The sequence below is a fragment of the Erithacus rubecula genome, assembly GCF_903797595.1.
Source record: "Erithacus rubecula genome assembly, chromosome: 3".
Lineage (NCBI taxonomy): Eukaryota > Metazoa > Chordata > Aves > Passeriformes > Muscicapidae > Erithacus > Erithacus rubecula.
The window spans coordinates 65,565,364-65,588,419 of record NC_136689.1 but is presented as its reverse complement, the minus strand read 5'-3'; the positions used below and the strand labels follow the sequence as shown (position 1 = coordinate 65,588,419).

Sequence of the window (23,056 nt, the reverse complement as noted above, 5' to 3'; positions counted from 1 at the left end):
TGGGGATTGATGCACAGCTAACACAGTGCTGTGGGTTTTTTTCTGCCTACCCAGTCCCATGTCTCAAGTACATAAAAGACAAAGATAAAATCAAATCAGAGGCATCCTGCTGCTTGTGTGCATCTCAGTTCTGCTCCCCAGATTGTGGGCATGGTTTTACTTGTCAGATGACACTAGGGGCTGGTTCCACTCAAGGACTATTGCTTAAGCCAGTCCTTCCCTGAAAATCCACTTCAAGTAGCCATTTTCTTATAAATCCATCTCATGTGATTATTTGTTGGAAACAGTTCCTGGATCAAAGTACCAGTAGGTGTAGAAGTATCATGTTGCTGTAAGGTAGTGTGGGTGGGTCTGATGTAAGAAAACATGTTATCCATGGTAAAGTGAAAGTTGAAAGGTCTTTAAAGTGTTGGAAAGGTGTGACCTCAGATAATGGGACATATGGAAGGAACTAATATTTAATATTTTTTAGTGAAAGAAAAGTTAAGCAAAATTGTTTACAATTGTTGTGAATGGGTAAATCATCAAGGATTGAGTGGATCATAAGTAGGAAATCTGTTGAGTTTTCTGACTGGGATGAGAAGGAATATGATTTTCTACTTGTAACACATTTTCATTTTATATGGTGCTGTGCATCAGTATGTATGGATGACTTTTTTTCTAGTAGCTTGGACTTTTGATCAAGAAAAAAATGTCAACAATTTGAATAGGAAGCTGAAGCAAATTGTTTCTAGAGATGAAAGAAGACTATGGACCAAAGCTTTAATTCAAATGAGAAAAACAATACAGCCATATTAGGGATTGTAGTAATGGTAGAGTTTAAGATACTTTTGTATAATCTTTGACATTTTTGGTCTTTCATCTTGTGTCACTATTGGTTTTATGTCCTCAGAGTTCTGATAATGAGTGATAGTGCTTTAGGGACATGCTCCTGTATATATCATGCTTCTGATGCATTTGTGAGATCAGTACTTCCTTACATGCCTTTACAGTTCTAGATAGAACTCTCATTTTATTTCTGCTTCTGTTTTTTATATCTGGGGTGACTTTATCAAAATTTTTCTTTCAGCCTGAGAAGGAACAAAGCACCAACTAAAGCTAACAGGCAAAAGAAGCAGAGCTGAAGAAAGATTATCTCTGCTTGCAGGTAAATAATTAAAAATAAATTCAGCTTTCTGAATCTTTGACACCAGCACTGCGAGAGGAGAGGAGAGGAGAGGAGAGGAGAGGAGAGGAGAGGAGAGGAGAGGAGAGGAGTAGGAGAGGAGAGGAGAGGAGAGGAGAGGAGGAGGAGAGGAGAGGAGAGGAGAGGAGAGGAGAGGAGAGGAGAGGAGAGGAGAGGAGAGGAGAGGAGAGGAGAGGAGAGGAGAGGAGAGGAGAGGAGAGGAGAGGAGAGGAGAGGAGAGGAGAGGAGAGGAGAGGAGAGGAGAGGAGAGGAGAGGAGGAGAGGCGAGGAGAGGAGAGGAGAGGAGAGGAGAGGAGAGGAGAGGAGAGGAGAGGAGGTGCTCTCATGAATGGAGAATGAACTCAGACTGCTCTGGAGAGCAATAGTGAGGACTTTACACACCCCACCATTAACCTTCCAGTCTCTTACCTACATGACCCCATGGCAGCATCAGCAAAGGGCAGTGTGTGTCAGTGGCTCCTAATAAGGTTTATGTCTTCCTTCCAACTGGGAATGAATGTTGATTTAGATGGGATGCAGACCTATGAAGTGAAGCTGCCAACTTTACTATAGGGATGGGTTTACATTTTGCCAAATAGTGGGACAGAGGAATGGGGGAATAAATAGTTTGAAATACTGTTCTGGGAACATTAGTGAGAGCTCATTTATCTGGAGACCTGAATTAAGTATCTCCTTGTTCTGCAGTTTCTGTGATTAGCTTTTCCAGGTATGTTTTGTAGCCTAGTATTGATTTTGACCAGGACCAGGTGGGGATTATTGTTGTTGTTATTTTATTTTGTTTGTTCACATGTTTGTTTTAACCTGGCAGTACATATGCTTTGTTTCCTTCAATTCATTTTTATGCACTTGATTTAAATTATTGTTTAATTTTTTTCCTTTTTTGGAAATGATTGCTGATGAAGGAGATGTGCTGTGTCTAAAATGGAGAAAACAGATAAACAGCAAATTATCAGGTCCTCACACAGATTTAATAGTACTTACGTTTTTTCTTGCTTGTGTAGGATTTCAAAATTGGTTTGACTTTCAAGGAAGTTTTCAAGACCTTCACTGAGAGTGTTCTTAATTTTGAGAGAATTTGCATAATTTTAATAATTGCTTTCTTACTTGTTTTGGCTATGAACATAGCTTTTTTTCAATATTTGTATTAATTTTGATTTTACTATACTAATTACTTACAGTGGGAAAATTGCATAGTGCATTACAGCAGCTCTTCCTGTGGGAAGATAATATTGTAAAATGGACAGATATGGTATTGTATGTGTAAAACTATCACATATTGAAGAGGTAATTAAATATTGGCTCTATACAGGTTTGTTGAACTTAGAATAGCTTATTGCTTTTTATGTTGATGCATTAACTTTGTCAAGTTTTATGAAAGAACGTTCTTCTAAACAGATAGATGTTGCTTGATAGAGGTTAACTTTTTCTGTTTCCCTTCTTCTTCCCTGCACAGATTGTGGTTCTTTTTCCATCCTCCACTTCCACTCAAAGCGTTTCTTATTTTTATACTGCCATTTTATCACTGTTCTGTTGTGGTAGGTTATATTCTTAATATAGTATTCATTCTACAAACAGAAACTGTGCTGAATCGACTTGAAATAAATATATGGGAGCACCATGTTCATTGTAGTTACTTTGTCAGACTTCCGAGTTATTTAAAGGATTCCTTCTTTAATAAACTAAATTTAAGAGATACTGCAGATTCTATGGAATCCTATTGTGCCACCTGAGTTCATTTGACCCCAGTGCCCCCTGAGGTCTCAGTCCTGACCCTGAGTGTCAGACCCTGCTGGGCCAGTGTGGAACACAATCTTTCAGCATTTAACAAATTGCAGTTCTACAGACAGTTTTAAAGAAAACAAACTGAAACAATTATTATGTTTTAATTTTGATTCCCTCAGTATGTAACAGATGTGGCATTAACTGAAGATTGTTTTCTCATATGTGACCCTGAGCTATAATAACATCTTATTCTTCATTAATAATAGAAACTTGATTCTTTCATGTTGTTGTTTTCTTTACTTCCCTGACTTTCATATCTTCTTTCACCTAGTCAATGTGTATGTCTTGGCTCAGAATGCAAGATGAGAGGATGTTGCTTTTGGTATCTAAAGTCTGGATGGAGAAATACTTCTCTCTATAGTTTTAAATATATATATATATACACACACTTCAGTGCCATAGTCTGAGATGTGCGTTTTAAGTTCTGTCTTAAGTTTTCTTTCACTGAGGCTTGTTCTGGAGGGAAGTGTGGCTTGTGAGTGTCTGGTGTCACAGAAGGGTTCTCTGACACAAATAAAATACATGGCTTTCTCAAGGCCTTTCAAACAAATATTTTCTTTGAGCTGGGCTTTGTGTGGAGTAAGTATATCAACATTAGCAAGCCTTACAGGAGATGTTGCCCAGAAACACTGCATATGTTAAAGCATGAAGCTGCTTGGACCCCATTATCCTAGGGAGCCATGAACTCAAATGTTTCCTATTTTCTAGCACTAATGACAAAGAAAGAAGTTAGCAAATACTAGTTTTGTTCTTTTTAGCATGATACTTTAAAACCTTTTTTTTTAATCCAGTAGTAGTGGGACTGCATGGAGACACAATTTAAATCTGTTTTAAGTCATGCTTGCCTTGCTTTGCTTGCTACTGAATATTTTGGAACTAGTTCTTTAACAAGTTATTGGAGATGTCAGCACCTCTGAAATTCTGTAAAGGCAGTCATGTTCAGATGCAATCAAATAAAGTGTTACAAGGTACATCTGCCTGAATATGTAAGAATTAATCCTGGCTGTAAAATTTTAACAATACTATAGCACAGTTGTATCAGGAAATTACAACAGGATTGAGAAAATGCATTTTAAAATTTGCCATATATTTATTTGAAAAGGCAGAACTTTAAATTGAGGGGGTTTATATTTATCATGAATATTTTATCAGGAGCATTGCTTATAATTCAGTGCCAGTTGTTGCAGCTGAAGTATTTGTAAGGAAAATACTACTTTTTTACCCTTAGGCTTTAAATATAATTAATATATTTATTTAACAATTATAGAAAATGTTTCATAATGTAAGTAGAATTTTTGCAAATCAGGTTTTCTGTCTTTTGGTAACCCATATACATTCATAACTATAAAATATGTAAGGTAAAATTTTTAAGCTGGCTGATCGAGGTTGGCTAGGTAGATAATTCTTGAGTGTTTTCTTGGGTACACTTGTCCTTAAAAGAGCAAACTAAGTCTTTCATTTTGCAGCTCATCAGTGTATTGGAAGACTGAGGCAGTACACAGGCTTGACAGTCCTGTGGGATTTAGAAGAGATACATTATCCACCTGTGGTAAATTTTAGTGCTGGAATAAAGGAAATAACACAAAGTAGTTAAAAATTAAATATGTTAATACAGTAAATAAGTTTGCTGAAAGGACCAGGGTAAAGGAAAGCAAACTGAAAACATTTATCAGTGCAATCTTACTTCATTCTTGTTTTACCTTCTGAAATTCGTACTGCTGTGAGACCAACTGTATTGAGACAGATACTGTGATTGTGTGAGACTTGCTGGCAGAGCTGTCTGTATTGTTCTCAAATTTTGCTGTTCATGGGAGTCCAGCATTTTGTGTGGGTTGAATGGGTTGGAATGAACTGTGTCATTTAGAAACTGATGGGGTGAGTTTTGGTTTTTTTCCTTTTACAACATGCAAATCAATACTGCACTCTGTGTAGGATAGCTGCTTTTCCTTATACTTTTATTTCTTTTTTTCATGTGTTATGCTAGTTTGCAGCCCATGTGATTTGGAATCAAATGTAGATGATGATACAGAGTTTCTCAACAAATTTTGTTTACACTATAAACAGATAACATTGTTTATTTTGCAATTCTAGCTTAAGACTTTGGGTTAATAGTTCTTGAGAGATGAAAGGGTCTTCTGCTTCTAGAACACAGTAACAGTAAGAGAACACAACAGCCTAAGTCAGTAGCAGATAAATGGGAGAATAAAAAAAATCTGGATATTAATTTCTGTTTTACTCACTCAACAAAAAAGAGCTTCAGCAGTAGGGAATTGTACAAAAGCAGTAAAGGTTTTTATGTTTTCTAAGAAAAAGTGTTGCAGCAAATAGAATTTACATCTTAGTAGGTCCCATTTAACATTTCAAAGATAGTGGGCTCTTATTAAGGAGAATGAGCTCATAGCAATGTTTTAAAGTATAATAAAATATCTCTTTTTCCCTCAAGAGCATATTAGCATGTGGGTAAATTGGTAGGACTCAGTTTTTTCTTGTTGTACCTTACACTATAAGTCTGTTATCCTGTAACTATGCTGTACTCAGCCAAGGAGAGAGGTTAAGGATGAGTTCTTACATGTCTGGACCCAGTAAAAAAGCCCTGCTAACATTGTTTTTAATTGGATGCCTAAAAGTGGCTCTGCAGAGAACTTCCCTGTCAAACAGAAGAAAGACGGTAGGGATTTCAGTCATCATTTTCTGACAGCTCTCTCTTCATATCTCTTTCATCACACACAGTGGTTGAGAGAGAAGGGGCAAGCATACTGGGAGATCATTTCATATTCCAATTCAGGATTTTAGAGCTCCATGAGAGATGATGTTGTGTTGCATGGGAATAAAATCCAGCAGCTCTGTTCCCAGTGGAACAGCAGAGTTGTCCAGGGCTTCTGTGTCAGTACAGCAAAGGCAACCTGAAGTGTGGTAATAAAAGTTGCAGTAGCACCATTCCCTTCCCATTGGTTTTAGTGTGCTTCTCCAATATGATGTAGAAGGAGCTGATGATTTAAAAAAAAAAAAGCCTTTTCCAAAGGAAATGCTTGAAATCTGTCGAAGAATAGGAAAGATGTGAGGTGAACAACTAGGCAGTGCTACATACATAAGCATTATTGAAATTATGTCAAAACACAATTTTTCATTTAAGCTTGTGTCCCTGATTAGATGGAATATGAAGTTTCAGGCATAGGCATTCTTACTCCTGCTGAAAGCTGACAACTTCAGTTTTAATTTAAGTGGCTGTTAATTCTTGAATAGGAAAGATTATTTTTTACGATGTAATTTCCTGTGTGATACTCATTGTGTTTGAGACGTTATGTAGTGGCTATTAAAAGTGATGGATATATTGAATACCCAAATAAAGATTTTTGAGCAACCCCTGCCCAGCTCTGTTTTAATGAAATGAGAGTCTTTAGGCTGATCTCAAAGGGCATTTGCTGAAACCATGGCTACAAAGCACCTGGACAGCACTGGCAGATGAGTTTTGAGATGATAGAATTAAATTGTTATTTTTAATACAAATATTTAGTGAAAAAGAGTATGTGAAAAAGCAGTTAATAAGAATTGAAGCAAAGGCTATTCAGACAGGTTTCATAAATGTTATGTCCAGTTTACTGGAGTTGTTTGGCAGTTGTGACATTGGATTTCAAATGTAACTAGAAATAGATATTTGATCTGATCACTGAGTCTTTCTTTTGTTTCTTTAGATGACATTAATTTATCTTTCTGTTAATCTTAGAAAGGCTTATAAATTTAGTGCACTATTTCCTGTACATTGGACTGACATTTTACATGCTCATGTATGGCAATATAGTGTTGCAGGGGTGAAGAGTGGGACACACAAATAAATTTATAATAAATGTGTATGTGCATAAAAGAGACAGTTGAAATCTTTTAAAGTTATTGATGTAACAGTAATATTGATAGTCAGTTTTCCTTCCAAACCTGGAGTAACCTCTACTCCACCTTAATGGAAAAGACGTAATTTTTTGCAGTGTAGTCAGCTGTCAAATAATTAATTTAAAATTCAGATCTGAGGGGAAATACAAAACCACAAAATCTGTAGACTCATATGGAGTCCTCTTCACTTTCACACTGTTGGAGTGCTTTTTGATAAAGAAGAAAGAGGATGGAGTAGCAGCTAGATGTCTGGAACTGATCCACAGTTCATTGAATTAAATTGAATTTTTTTTTTCATTAACTTTGATCATCCTTAGACTGAACCGGTATGCATATGATTTAATTAGTAGCAAGCTTGGGAAATGCTGGGATGTTGGCTTTTCTAGTTCCTTACCTACTGAGTTGGTAATTACATAAACCAATAAATTTGTGTGTCTATGATATGACAAGTGCAGAAATACCCACAATTGGCTTTCCTAATGGTGGACCTATTTTAGAGAGACATTTTATGCTAAAACTCTTTGTCTTTCTTTCTAATGATAAGATCGAATCTGCTCATCTTTTACTCATTACACATAAAACAGACTTATTTCTATGTCTATGGAAATATTTTTATGCTAGAAAATGTTGAAAATTGTAGCTTTATTCTATGTCTTATTTTGAAATACATTAGCACCCTTTTCCTCCCCCAGATGTTATATTTAACATTAAGGGTTAAAAATGCTGTTTTGCTAGGTTCTCTTTGTCTCAGAGCAATGAGGTTCTCTAATATCAGATGTTTAATTATCCAATAGAGTATGTTCTTATAATGGATCACATTGAAGGTATCTATATTAATGCTTCTTTTTTTATTATTTTATTTTTTTAAATTGTGTAAACAGCACAGCTTCATGTTGGGATATGTTTACATTTATGCAAGTTTAAGAAGGAACTAGAGAAAACTCCTCTGTTAAGGGCAACTTTGTAGGCAAAGCAGTTGGACAGTTTTAGTTCAGAATGGCTAGATTTCTCATCTGAAGCATTTGAAATGTTTTTACCCTGGACCAGATTTCTATCACCTTATTCCTTCCTGTATTGTACATTTTTAGGTGAGCTGCCCCACTGCCTTACCTGGGGCAGTGGGTGGCAAGTCCTGCTTGGGGTGAGGCAGGAAGGGTGGTGGGACCTGGCTGTGGGTGTTGACATTGGACACAGAGATTCCATGTGGGTGTGTCCTGTTTGCTTTGGCAGACCCTGCTGTGAGCCCGAATGATTTACAGGCTAAAAGTTTATGAAAGCTACCAGGTTTCTTATGGTTTAGTACCATAAATAGGAATAGTAGGTATAAAAATCAAAGGAGAAAGGCTTGTAAGCTAACACCACACTTCCTCAATTTAGCAGTTGTGCAACTAGTCATAAATCTGTCTCTTGGGTTGCTTATACATTTGGTAGTTTGCATCCAGTTTTTAGCACAATAAATAAGAATTCTCTAAGGTGTCAGCTACATACCTGTCAATAAAAACTAACCTGAAAAAAATTAGGTCTATGTTAAAAAATAGTAAAAGGAGCCTTTTTTTTTTTTCTCAAGGGCATTTAGGAGTTACTGCAGCAACATTAAATGCTATACCAACAAGATGCTGATGTTTTAGGTGGTATTTTCTCTACTGCTTTACAGGAAAACTTTTTGAAGCAGCTGCAACATAATACAGAACGTAGGCACCTTTTGAGGCAGACATTTACCTTCTCCAATGAGCATGACATATGCTTAGGCCATACAGATGTGTTATTGTGTATCATCTACAATTATTTTGGAGTGTATTAAAAATTATTTGTATGCTTGAGGGAGTGATCCAGACGATAGAAAAGGAATTAAGTAGGTGATCTATGTATTTATTTGTTTTATATGTTTCTAGTTCCTGATTGATGAGCTTGTATTGCTACTTCTCCATTTGCAATTGAGAAGGGATGTTGGTAAGCAAATGGTTTTCTCATTTGCCTTTGTTTTGCTAAAAATTGATAACTCCTTTTAGAAGGAGAACAGTATTTTTAAGGTACAAATCTGAGAAACAGGCAAATAAAAATGTGTACACAGTCTACATTTTTGGTGTCAGACAGAATTAAAAGCAGAAAAATACTGTTTAATGCATTACATAATGTATTGTGAAGCAAGGTATCTTATTTTGTTTGTTATATATTTTGAGATAGCATAGTTAAAAAATCAAGGTACATATTATTGTACAAGTTGGGTAAACTTTTCTTACCCTGTCACAAACCTTCTGTTTGATGACTGCCACAAGAATTTCTGGGATATAATTGAAAAACAGTTGTCTGACCTCTACTGATTAGGAGTTGGGATTTGGTTTCTTGTGCTTGAATATGTCAGTTCATCAACTTCTCTGGCTCTGAAATAGCTTATTGTTTCTGTGTGTTTTTCTGTGTGTATTGTTTTCTGTGTTTTTCTGCGGTTTCAAAAAAAAAAAAAACCATCATCATTGCTGTCAAACCTCCCAATACTTTTGAAAAAGCAAACCCTTAAAAAGCAATGACTCTCTGTCTTCTGCCCAGGATCACCCTTACTGAAATGTGCAGTTTGTGTTGCACAGCTCCCCTGTGCACGTATGGTTTGACTCTACAAAGTCTCTCCTGCAATCCCTGCTCTTCTGCAGTGAAATACAGTGGCAGCTTGTTTCAGATTTCTGTTGTTAATCAATCTGTTCACACTTAAATGTGTTGCAGCCCGGTGAAAGCAGGGAGTATCCTGGATGAATGATAGGAAAGAAGTGAAGTGGATGTTCGTAAGTGCAATCTGCCCCCAGAGTGGCAGATTGCTTTAGCAGTGACCTTTATCCACAAGAATAGACTGAAGTTGTATCATTTTTGAGAACCACAGTGCTACATCCACTGAGGCTGTTGCTGGGTGCAATGTTTTGCCATCACTTTTTGAAGACACTGTTAGGTTGAGTTTAATACTTTTCTTAAATTTCCAGGTTTTAGGCATAATGGCCTAAGGAAACTATGTCTCCAAGATGGTATTTGTGCATCTGCTGTCAGCCCTCTTTTTTCCACTTCAGTTAAATTTCACACAGAATGTCTGGGTCACCAGAGACAGCAAGGTGCAGGTGGTGTGTGTGAATAAAGGGCTTAATGAAGGAGATAAACCCTATAAACTGCACAAGCAAAGCAGAAGTAGCAGGATGAATTTGTCCCTTACCACTGAATCTGCAAACTAACTTTGCCTCCAAACACAGAGGAAATAAACTTTTGCTGTTTCTGCTGCTTGTAAAAGAAAGCTTACTGTAAACCTGAGAATGAATTATGTTCTGTTGGCTGATACATCTTACATAAGAGGAAAATAGAATAGTGCTGTCTGAAATATTTTAAAAGAACTGAGAATGGATGCTTGAAGAGAAAACATTGCATATATTTTTTAGAGTTTTAGAAGAATAGTGTCTCTACAGGAGAGAGCTTGAGACAAATGATGCTGTTTTCACAGTCTCCGAGATGATTAGCAAATATTGGAACATAATAAAAGTTATAATCAACTGTAAATGTAAACTCTTAGGTTGCTGCAGAGGGAGAAAGCTGCTTAGACAATAAACCTTAAGTAACATATCTACTTCTTTAAAGCTGTCAGTGTGTTGCCATTATCTGGGAAAATATATGCAGTTGCTTGTCATAAACCTGTCAACTTTTCTGCATTAATTAACATCTCCATTTGTGATATAGGACATCTGAAATGAATTACTTTAAAATGAAAAATCTCCCAATATTGTTCTATAACACCCTCCTTTCCACAACTAAATTCTGAGTTACAAATACTGTAGATGTTTGGAATGTGAACCCATAACTGGGAATAATAATTTTAAAAAAGAGTTCAAGAATTTGGTTAGTATTTAACTTTTGTTGATAGCCAGATGCAAAAAGAAAAGGAAAGGTAAGAAGGGCACAGTGCATCATGTACAATGGGTCAGGCATAGACAAAATAGATAGAAGTAAATAGTAAGTGCAGTTTGTAAGACTTGAGAAGTGGATGTATAAGTGTTATATTTCTTTCTGTGTGACTTGTGAACCTTTATTCTTTTCAAGTTTTGCACACACAGTCTCTGCCCATTTTCCCATTTTGAAAACATAAGTTAGACTAACTCTAGGTTTGCTTTTGTGTATTAGCAAGCAGTTGTTTCGTGTAGATCTCTCTGTATGAAGAACCCATAGTGGGGAGAGCACTAAATACAAATGAGTCATAATTAGGTTGTCCAGAGAAGTTGTGGAAACTGTTTTGCTGGAGACTTTCAAACCCAACTAGGGAAGTCCCTGAGCGACCTGCTTTGAAACTAGGGGTTTTGAACTAGGTCACCTCCAGTGATCTCTTTGAACTGAAATTATTCTATGATCCTGTAGTTCTGTGAAGTACAGAAGTAAATCTTGAATAAATTTCTAAAGGAGATCGGTCCGAGGGTTATCTTCAAAAATCATCCCTAATCTTAGTTCTGGGATCGTCCATCTCTTGCTGTCATTAGACTTTGCTTTCCTTGTGGGCAGTTTTGCTCTTTAGTACACTGTGTTTGCCATGAGAGGTTAGGAAATGGGAGATAGACCTTCACCATAACCAATGCATTAATTCTCTGCAGGACTTGTAGCTGAGATTTTAGGCAAGATTGTGCGTGTTGTGAGTGTCTTTGATGGGGAGGAGAATTCTAGTTGTTAAGGCATTGAGTTCTTTGTATCAAGGTCATATTATCCTGGAGCTCATACTCTTTTCTGAGATGACTAAGTTGGAATTTCTGAACTAATGGAGAGGGCTTATGCATCCTGAAGGCAAGGTTCAGCACCAACTCTTTTCCTTCTACAGTTCATTTGTTCAGCCCTGCAATTTTGCAAGGGTGTTTAAAATTTCGTTTCTCTAATCTTCCATTAATACTGATAAAGCTGCTCCTTTGTGGTGACTGTCACCAGCAAGAGGCAAGCAGTAATTAGTTACCCAGTTTGATAATTGGGTATCTGCTTTTCCCATTCCAGGAGAAATTATTACAATTCCAAAATATGGTGGAGAAATGCGGCTCTCGGTATATTTTCTATATCTGTCAAAGTTTTTTTGAGCTGTGGAAATATTCTATCTATGCTTCAAAAATTAGTTGAGTGAGCTATCTGATGCAAATTTGATTGCTCGAGCATTACAGTCCATGGAAAAATGCTCTATGCACCTTGAGGTGGTTTGACAGAGTAGGATATATTTTTGCAGTCCATGTTTCCCATGTGCACACCTGCAGAAAACACACAAACACATGGCATCCCCACCTGAACACTGCAGCCAAACCACCCACCTTTTGAAGTTCCTGCCTCAGGTGTGCATGGTCAAGCCAGGATCTGCACTTATTCTATTCCTATTCCTGAAGGTATTCAAAGTACTTTGATTTAAAAAAGTATGCTCATGATTTCATAACAAATTGTTTTCCATTCCTTGAAATATGAGGTGCTGTATAAAAAATAAAATAAAAAACTAGTGGAATTTTTTGAGGCAAAGCATATATAGGTAATATATTTACATTGTGAAATTATGTCTTACTAGAAGTCACTCTTAAAATTTAGTATCACTAGAACCAAAGATACACACCTGTCAAATTGTACCCATTCAGGGCATCACTGATGATACTATATAATGATGTCATCACCAGATGTGAATACAAAATTCTTAGGAAACTGTGGTTATACTTCCTGCTGGTTGCTATTAGAGGTTCCCTTCTGATGGCACATCTAGCACCTTCTGATATTTACAATATGTGATTTGCATTTGGAACTAAGCTTTTACCCTCATAGCAAGATAGAGCATAAACAGAGCGAGATGTGAAGCAGCATTTCCATGGAAAGTTTTTTGTGGTAATTCTTGAGAGTTCTCTGGTGATCCCAAAAAAATTCCTAGATACAAATTTACCACAGCCTGGGGGATGAATGTGCACTGATGACTGCTGTGTAACGCCAATAGCCTTGTGTCTTACAGTCATCATGATCCCTTCCTATATAAGGTAATAAGTAAACATAAGTACTTTTAAAAATCTGATGCTTGACTATTCAGGGCTTCATGTGGCATGAAAAACCTGAAAACCACCTTTTATTGCCGTCTCTAGGCGCTACAGAAAAAGATGTTGTTGGGTTCTCTTTATGACTTCATTTTCTTTTTACTAGTTGTAAGAAAAAAAATGGTTTATATATTTTGTCAATGAAATGCCAAGTGCCCCAAGATGAGATTACCTCAACAGAAGAATGCACAAACTTTACTATAACACACAGCTTTACCCAGATGGCTTATTTGCTGAAAATTATAAGGGTGTCTACGTAGCTGAAAATTCTCTTCTACTGTGCACCAAGAGGATCTGGTTTGTTTTGTGCATTTGTTTGCTTTGCTCACAGAAGCTTCTTAATTTTTTAAGCCAGCCAGGAAAAACAGCAGAATTATTTAAGCAAAACTCCCCCTAGCATAAGGCCAAATAATTAGATTCACACCCTTAGAGTAGATACACAGCTTAAAAGTGAAACCAAACCCCCTTGATTCACTTGACACAAGTTGATTTCTGGTGTAATATGACAAAGAATAGTCTGTTTCACCTGTCTCATAGCAGGCTGGTTGGATTTTGCCAGCATTGGGCTGTTGGTCTAGAAAAACTCTGATGTTCCTGACCTAGAGTGGGAGCTGAAGTAACTTGATGCCAGCATCAGCAAAGATTTCATGCATTAATTTGTTCTTCCAGTAAGGGTAAAATAATTCCACTTCACAGGTCCACTTCCTTAGGAAGGAGTCTTTTTAAGCAGTAGATATCATACTTTTGAAGCCATTTTTTCCCAAATACCTGTATTTGTCAGTAGAAAGAAGCCAAGGTGAGTTTATTAAAAAGATTTGGTGGTTTAACAAAAAGGAGATAGATATACTTACTGTGTTGTTGATTATCTATTGATTTCTCTGTTTATATGAAATAAAAACCATTTTCTATTCAAGCTCTGATTCAGGTATTTAAACTGGAATTAATCTGTCTGCTGCTTGTAATTCTATAAATTACAGTTTTCAGAAGTGTCATTTTTATGGGTGGGCAAGTTAGCAAGTTTTATTTTCGTTGACCATTACTCAGTCTGGTAACCGGGGTGGAGAGGCAAGGGAAGAAGAACTCTGCTTTTGCAATATAATGAGCTGATACTAAATAATTCTGGATGTGTTCAAAATAAAGAATTGGTTAAACAAAGCTTGAACAATTTAAGGTCCTACGTGTGATGAAATTTCATGTCAAAGAGGAGTCATAAAAGGGTAAAAGCTGAACTTGCTTCCACTGAGACAAATAGAAATATTTGTTCCTAGGGAGATTTTTGAGCCTAAATACTACAATCCTGAAATATTTTCAAGTCTGGGTAGAGTAATCCTTACTAACTAGCCAATTTTAAAAGAAAATTATTAAACTTTTTTTTTTTTTTAATTTTTGTTTGGTTGGTTGGTTGGGTTTTTGTTTTTGTTTTTTTGGTTTTTTTGTTTTGTTTTGTTTTGTTTTGTTTTGGGTAATTTTTTTTTTTTATGCAGGGTTTTAGCAAAGTGAAAGATTTTCAAAGATTAATGTTTAGGAATATGTCTGGTTAGGTGATTACAATTTCTTCTAGAATATATTTCAGTGTTGTGCATGCTAGGGGCAGGATGGCCTGCTCTGGGTGTTCTGCAAAAGACCATTATAAAAAGGACATGGAATGGTGTCAGTGGAGTGATACCACTTACAGACATGTTTTTTTCTTATCACAATGAGAACAGTTTAATACTTGATAAAATGAGAATATGTGTTATATCTTTAAAGAATTTTTTTTACCACTTTCAGAGATGTCAAGAGAAGGTTGTGGTGCCAGCTGCCTCTGTTCATTCCTGTAGCACAGGCAAAATCTGTCTGCCATGGCAGTGGACATAACTCGTATTGAAACATGGATGTTTGAAATACAAGATGCAGTCAACAGAAGGAGGGAATAGAAAGAATATTTTGTTACTAATTTTGAATGATTAACATTATAAAAGCTTTAAATTTTATCCTGGCTAATTTTCATAGAAGAAATTAAACTTTAAGGATGTCCGTTTCACATTCAAATTTTCAATTATTTCAGATTTGCTGCAAGTGTTTCATAAAAATACTTATTTAAAAATCCAAACCAGCTGTTTTAGTTGGACTGGAAAGGGAATGTCATGTGGAAAATGCTACAGTTAAAATCCTGTAACTTGACCTTGAAAGATAGTTTTCTTTGGAGGTAGGCTTTGTTTGTTTGGATTTAAACTGAGCCTTCTGTTTGGTTTTGTATCAGAGAATTCCTGCTCGTATTATTTCAAAAAGCGTGGGCAGTTCACCGGTGAGCAAAATTGTGTTGGTGGGTTTTTGTTACTTAGCTGTGTGTTCATGCTAAGGCAAGGAGTACAAAGCAGCAGAAATGATGTGCATGGTTATACTGTAGTGTTGTCTTTTGTGATTCAGCTGGAAGAGCCATCTGGTGCTTGGTAAAGGCACTTGAGTCTATAGGAACCAGTGTAGTACCTGCTGCTTTTGTTTTGGTGGAGTGCTCTTTGGGGGTTTTTAAAATCCTGTTGTAGGAACTATGAAGGAACTGACCCCATGTGTATAGACATTTACAGAACTCTGGCTTGTGTGAATACATGTTTGCTCATGAAATTACATTTTGTGATTTCTGTCTCCTCAGAAGTGTTCTTCTTTCCCTTTCTACCTGTTTGTATATGCATATTTTTAAGTTTAATTCTATCATATTTTTGCCATATGAAAGGCAAAATTTTATGCAAAAACATTTATGTGAAACATTTGCAAAGATGGTAATAGCTGTATGCAGACTGTGTACAGTGGCCTGTCTTGTTCTGGATAATTTTGTGTGAATCTAGATTTATATCACCTATATAGAGGTGGTAGAATTGAAGATGCTAAACAGACCAGGGTGTTTTCCAGCTGTGTATGTCATCTATGAAAAGTAAATATACCACTGAATCAAAAGTCCAGCTTGGAAGTATCTCGGTTTCAGCAAGTTTGAATTTCTGTTCCATACTCCTACGCCTTCATTACATAAGCAGTGGTTGGAGTTGATGAAGGTTAGTGCAAAAGAAGAGGCATTTTGCTTTCAAAATCATGAAGGCAGTCTCATCTGCCTGTTTTAGTCTTCTCTTCCATGCATTTTCTTTTTGTAACAGTATGTCAGGAGACCTGAGCATTTCTCGTTTAACCTCAAGGCATGTATGACCTCCTTTCTCAATCCACTCTTAGAATCAGCAGAATGGTTACTCTTTGCCATTTGGGGTGGATAGTAGAGTTCTTGAAGTTTTTTTTGAATGGAGATACTTTCTGCTGCTGTTACCTCCAGAGGAGTGCTAACTTTCCAGACTTTGAAGTGCCTCTCATTCAGGATTTTGCTATCAGTCCATTCAGTTGGTCAGAAATACCTTCCTAAAGACATTTTGAAAGCAGTGGTAATTGCAAAGCTTTTGCTTGTTTAAAAGGAAATTTTTGGAGCTTTTTGTTTTCATGAATTCTTACAGCTCCTGACTTGCTCCATGCTTCCAAGGGTCATCGTAAAGCATTATTGTGTTCTCAGCAAATAGTTGTTAAGCCATGTAAGACCCAAATAAATATTTTAAACAAACAGGTCTGCTGAAAATGTGAGTAGTCCTGAGGGAATTATGTTCTTTTGTATTTTTTCTAATAAGGGTTATTTATTAGGGTGAGCAGATGGGTACTATTCATTTTTGGCATTCATTGATAAGCCTGCTACCTCTCCAGGTGGCTCTACAAAAATGATAACACTGTGGCACTGCTCCCATTTTATTTTTATTTCTCTCAGTCTAGTTAGTCACCTGTCTTGTTCCCCTCGTTTAGAGCCATCTGCTGGATTTTTTGTTTCTGTTTTTTTGATTGTTCTCTGTTCTAAAGTCACCGAGGGATCTCCAATAGCGGTGAAGCAAAGTCTTTGTGTGCTTGCTGAGTGTTGGACTCACGGATATTTTCTTTTTGTCATCTTCTCTGTAGCCAGCTTGCAAGTTTTATTTTTCCTAACCTGTCCTTATGAAGTAATCCATATAACACTGACTTATTAGTGGACTGTTTTACCACTTTGATGATTAATATGGGGGTTCTCTATTGAAATATTAAAAGAATATCTACTTCTGTTGGAATATTAAAATAATGAAGAACCATTGAGAATCAGTCCTCTGTTGCATCTCTGTCATGAGAGAGCACAAGAACATAAATCTGCACACAGCAGTTGGATTCAATGATCCTGATGGGTCCCTTCCAAGTCAGTAGACTCTGATTTGAAGTTATTAAAAAAATTATCTATATGAAACTACATTTTTTTAAGTTTAATCAAGAATTTATTTCCTTTCTGAAGTGGCAAGATTGGCAATGTGCTTCTAAAATAGAAAACCTGTTATTGTGAGTATGGGAGGTTGTCTAGACTGTATTTAGGTCATAGACCTAACTGTGTGGGACTAACTCACACCTATCATCAGCATGCAATTAAAATGAGTCACCTGGCTGTATTTGAGAATGGATGAACAAAAGACTGCACTTGATGCCACATGAGACATCTGTAGCTGAAGGGCCAGGTCACAGTTTCACAACTCTGCTTCCCTGTGCTTTCCTACTCTTCTGTCCATCTTCCTTGCAACCTCATCCTTGCTTCCCAGAGAGCTCAGCTTTCCCATCCCTTTGGAGAACCAGTACTATGCTATTGGACTGTGTTAACAAGTTTCTAGTTGTGGTCACAAATTTTACTGTCTAATATGATACTAAAGCTGATACAGGCAATACTGGAAGAAAGGTGAACACAGATGAATATAGACCTAAACCTTAAATGTCTAAGCACGTATTGTGTGTGGCCTCAGATATGGTAAAAGCTGAGAAATCTAATCATCCTGAACTCAAATTACTTATTTGTTACTTGCTAGTTATTAAGATTATTGTATTATGTTGCTCTTAAAGTTAAATTGCACTGATGTATTAGTATATATACTATAGGTTATATAGTATATAGATTTGAGTTTCAGTTCCAATTCTGCTTCCTTAAATTTTTTTGCTAGAAAACAATAGAAATGTTTTTCCTTGCAGACATCTGGGCTGCCCTCCTCTTTTCTCCTCTGGGCAATGTACTGCAAACACATCCTTTTGTAGCTCTTGCTCTCAGCTGAATTTTATACTGAATACTGAATACTACTAGATCTTCCTCTTGACTTGCTCCTCCTTCCTTGCTCTTTCTTCTCTTCTATTAGTTGTAATGTAGTTTGTTCTCTGTAGCTGTTGAGAGTTTCTCTTGCCACCAACCATTTAATTAAGGAAATGCTACTGAACACCCCATTGTCCTCATTGTGGTTACAGCATTATTTTTTCTTTAACTATCATTATATCCGTTCTTGCTCTCCAGTTTTAAAAAATAGCCATTGTCACTCATATAGAAAGAACAGAGATAAATGACAGATGAAAGATTTGAGGAGCTAAAGAGCTAAGTTCTACATATTACTTTCTTTGGTGGTGGTGTGAAGTTGTTACAGTTTATTTTTTCTGAGTGGTAGTGTAATATCTATTCTGGGATTTATTCTAGTAATAGATTATAGTAATCTGTTTAATCAGCAGTGACTTGAGGTCACAGAGAACAGATGCAATCCACATGGATAAAGCTACTGGATAAGCAAGAGTAAAATATATAATATTTACATAATATTATATTTTTACAGAGTATTACTGTGTTCTTGCAACTTTCCTGCATCCCAGTTAGCCTCTGGAGAATTGCTTATTTTGTCCATGGCTTTGAACTGTTGGTGACTGTCCTTTTTCTCTATGTGATTATTCTGCTTTATTACTTTGCATTTCTGTAGTATTGAGCTTTAAACAAGAGACTGAAGTGATGATAGCAGTAGTTTGTCATTTGGGATAGAGAACCATGTCAACATAATTGAATTTAGTTTGACCTCAGTGATTCCTCTCTTCACTTTAAATGTCAGTCCAGAAAAGTTATGTTTTCAGGAAGAATTTTTATATACAAGGGAGTCATCACAGGTATGTGGATTTTAGCACTGATGACCTGGACCAGTGAACAGAGATATGTATTCTATGTGTGTCAGCCAGGGAGGGAGAGGGAGAACTTGCATGTATTTTCATCAGTGGAATCCATATTGTTTTTATTTCAGTGTAAGTCACCCACCACAATTTTGAAGTACAATATGGAAAGCTTTGGATCCACTTTCTGTGGCTGTCCACTAACGTCTGAACTGAGTCCCAGAATGTCTTGGTAATGAACAATTTGGTTTTAATGCAAAAAACCTCTAAATGAATGTGACAGCTGAGGACCTCGTGTCTTTCTTTCCACTTAATTTCTCACAGTTCATTCTCTATTCCAATTTTAGAGAAACCTGCCTAGTGGGTATAAAAAGACCATCTTTTGGAAGAAGAACAAAAGTGTAAACCCCAAAGTAATCATTGGTAACAAGTATATCCCTTCCACTTAAATCACAGTACAAATGGGCCATTATCTAAAGCAAAGTGTATATAATTAATTATTTCCCTGAATCAAGGTGACATACGTAGCTAATTACACTGAGGCATTCCTACATTCGTTTATTTAATAATGTAGAAATAAAATGTTTCAAGAGAGTAATAAAATGTAGTCAAAGTGGAGGTATTGTCCCAAATGCTTTTTGAGTGCACATTTTTGATAAGTTTTGTTATGAAACTTGCTCCAGTGCCTTGTTTGAGGAAAAGGAGCCCATCAAATTGAGGAAAAATTGAAAGACAGAGATTGTCAGCTGTAGATTTCCCCCAGTGGTGTTGAATATCTTTACTTATGTATAAAGTGTTCTCCTTCACTGCAGATTTTCTACTTTGAGCTTTTTAAAGCATCCTACTATCAGTTTAGAGCAGTACAGCTACATGGAGCTTTGACCCACAGGTCAGTGCTCTGTTTCACAAAGAACTCAGATACCATCATCTAATGAACTTAGCATGGTAGAGGGGGTAATGGCATGCTAGGAAGGGAAATCATGTCTTTTTGAAAAAGAAAAATGAAAACATTAAATAAATAAACAAATAAATAAGTAAATGGCTACTAAATATTTTAGAACTTCACCCTGCTTGGGAATTCACCTTAAAGAAGGTCATTTAGAGATGAGGTAAGTAGAGGGAAAATACATGTACTCCTCAAGTTCCACAGGTCCTTAAAATACATGTTTTTCTCCTCCTTGTTGTTTTTAATATGAAATAACAAAGTTCAGCTGTTACTGATGATAAAGTAGGAGGGAGCTTTATATTATCTAGATTGACAGAATGAGTGGGATGATCAGAGGGTTTTCATCTGTTCATTCCAGTAACTTCTGTCTGGAGCAGGGCATAACTTGCAGAGATGTGTTCAGTCTGTGTGTAAATACTTCAGTTAATGGAAATCATGTCACATGTGCTTCCAGGTAATTTTACAGAAAAAGAGATTGGAGACTAGTGTTCCTTAGTTAGCCAGAGAAAAGCATAATTAAGCAACAACTTGTAATCAAATACATACATATATATCTATATATATGCAATTTGTAGGGATGCATGTGTGTGCACATGTATACACATGTAAATAGCACTGACATGAATGATTATGAGCTGCAGCAAATGTGTTACTCACTTCCAGATAGTATCTGTCCAAAATGAAGGCCTGTTGCTAGATGGGGAAAAATTCTATTTCAACCCTGTTTTCTAGCCCAAGTTTACATAAATAAGTGATTTTCTTTTCCAGATATGTCTCTTTCCACTGTTGGTGTGCTTTGGGTTTTCTCACCTTCTCTCCTCACAGATGTTGAAAGGGATCAGTACATTCAAACCAAGATTGCAAAACATATATGCTTCATTTGCAAGAAACAAACAGAATTTGTGTTTCTTATTTTCAGAGATTGCTCTTTAGTTCATGGTAAAACCAATAAAATGATACACTGACAGTTTCAAAACATGATTTATTTTTCTATGTGTTTATAAACAAAGTCTTTTTGTTGGTGGCTGTATTTTTCAGCCCCCATTGTTTTTCTATGCTTGGAAAATTACAAATTTACATTTCTAAGCTTATTCCATAAGGAAGGTATGTTTTTAAAAAGAAAGCTTGGTTTCTGCTCTCATCTCCCATTGCAGAAGTTGTAGGTGTTAAGTACAATGCCCAGTGATATGAGATGCTCTATAAAAATGTGATAATTAAAAGATGGGCATGGACTGAGAGCCCTGCTTTCTTTTTTGTCTTTGTTTTCTTAGTTGGGAGGAGGGCCTTTAAAGCTGAGCAGTTTTCCTATATATGCCTCACTAAAATAGTCTCAACAGGAAGAGACAGACTTAGTTTTACATGTCTGTTTTCTAACCATTTTTGAGGTTTCAGGGGTTACCAGAAAAAATACCTCTGATGAAGAAAATGTGGTCTTTTTTCTTCTCCAAATATCCCAAACAAGTAACTTTCCTCTCCCAAGTGTGAAGAAAGAAATCAAGAACAAAAATTCTGCTGAGTTTCTGTCTCTCCTGTCCTTTTTTAATCTCTACAATTATTCCAATTTATGATAGAGTGTTATCACTGTTCGTTCCTTCTAAAACTTTACAGGCTCTTTGAAGTAATCAGTATGAGTTTAGGGGTCACATGCATAGCCACTTAAACCTGTGCATTATGATGGGAGAAATTTCTATTAAACTTTATGGTGGGTGGATGAAGGCTTGTAAGATTTTCAATTAACCTGAAGGATTAAAGCGTTGCAGCTATTGTTCCTGCTTTGCGAGAGGTGAAGAAATGGTAATGTGTTCATTAGATAGGGGTAGTATTTAAGCAGGAAAATAATTCTGTTTTCTTACTATTTTGGGAATGAAGTTACTAGTTACCTGTGAGGTTTTGATAGACTCCAAAATCAAGGAAAGAACAATACTTAGCCAGGGTCTGCATGAAGGATACTGGAATGAATAAATATCATGACACTGGCAAATAGGTGTAATATTTATTCTGGTTGACAGTGCATGTGGTATGCATAACAGGTTAATCTGAGGCAAAAACCCAGAAGGATTAAAAATTTGGGTGCTATGGTATGATAGGGCAAGAAGAGCCCTGTGGTTTTGTTCTGGAAGCTTCTCTAGGAAGTGATTCAGAGGTGATGCCACAAATTAAAAAAATCTTCTCATCTGTTGATGGAAGGAAAACTTTGGTGTTTCAGGACACTGACTGTTTTGCTCCATTCTGCTAAAGCCATTTAGAAGAAATTTAATATATTACAAAGATGTTGAGCAGTATAAATGCTCTGCTGGGTTGGTGTCAGGTCACACAGCAACTTAGGTGGGGAACTAGAGACTAGAGGAAAATGAGAGGATTGAAAAATATTTATTGTAAATAAATGATGAAAGACTGTGGCCAGAGATGGTAAGATGTTTATAAACAGTAGAAGGATGTGGTTATTCAGGAAAGTGTGCTCGCTCATTCCTGTGCCTGTGTATGAGTTTCTTGTACTGGCAGAGAAGGAAATAGAAGATAAAGCATAGCTCAATTGGATTAAAATGTTGAAAAGAAATGATGACATGCCAGAACATTAATTCTGGTTTGTTTTTTTTTTTTTTAATATTGGCAAAATGCTCTAGGGGAAAAGAATGTGGAAATCAAACAGAGTTGGATAGGGCATTGAAGATGTGTAATAAATACATAGGGGAGATAGAGTGGGTTAGCAAGAAGGTAAACCAGAAATGGTTTTATATTTTTCTATGAATTATGAAAGGAGGAAGTGAAGACTTTCTCTTGTTTTCAAATGGTGTTGTCTCTGTCCCTTCCTATTTGCACCTCACTGTGCTGCCTGATAACACCCTCTAGATGGTGATGGGGGATTCCAGCATGTTGAATTTCCCCTGACTACATGACTTAGAATAGATATCTGGTGTGGGTTTGGGGTTGTTTTTTAAAAAATATATATAAAGTTATTTTTGACAAAGTGTTGGCATAATTGTAGGTGGTGTTTGAGCCAGTGTAGATTTAAACACTTTGATGATAAAATCAAATACAGTCATGGAGAAAATGGCCTGTTACCCTTTGCTTAAAACACTGCATGGATATTGTAGCCTGTATTTCATAAGGAGTTATGAACATACAGCAGAATATTTTTAGGGAACTCATTTCTGCTGGGGATTATGTAAGTTTTGTGTTGGCTCTTCTTTGGGTTGCATGACTGTGTTTCTCAACAGC

General features: G+C 36.4%; 1 protein-coding gene across 5 annotated transcripts in view; it reads left to right on the top strand.

Annotated features, from left to right (window-relative positions):
• The window catches only part of FARS2 (phenylalanyl-tRNA synthetase 2, mitochondrial), a 227,899-nt gene that overhangs the window by 5,450 nt on the left and 199,393 nt on the right, over nucleotides 1–23,056 (top strand). For 3 of the 5 annotated variants that reach the window (XM_079299456.1, XM_079299452.1, XM_079299453.1), the window contains exon 2: nucleotides 1,070–1,147. The gene's annotated coding sequence lies outside the window, so the exon portion shown is untranslated. Of the gene's footprint in view, nucleotides 1–1,069; nucleotides 1,148–8,745; nucleotides 8,804–23,056 lie in introns of all 5 variants that reach the window. The other 2 variants (XM_079299455.1, XM_079299454.1) reach the window with 1 other exon arrangement.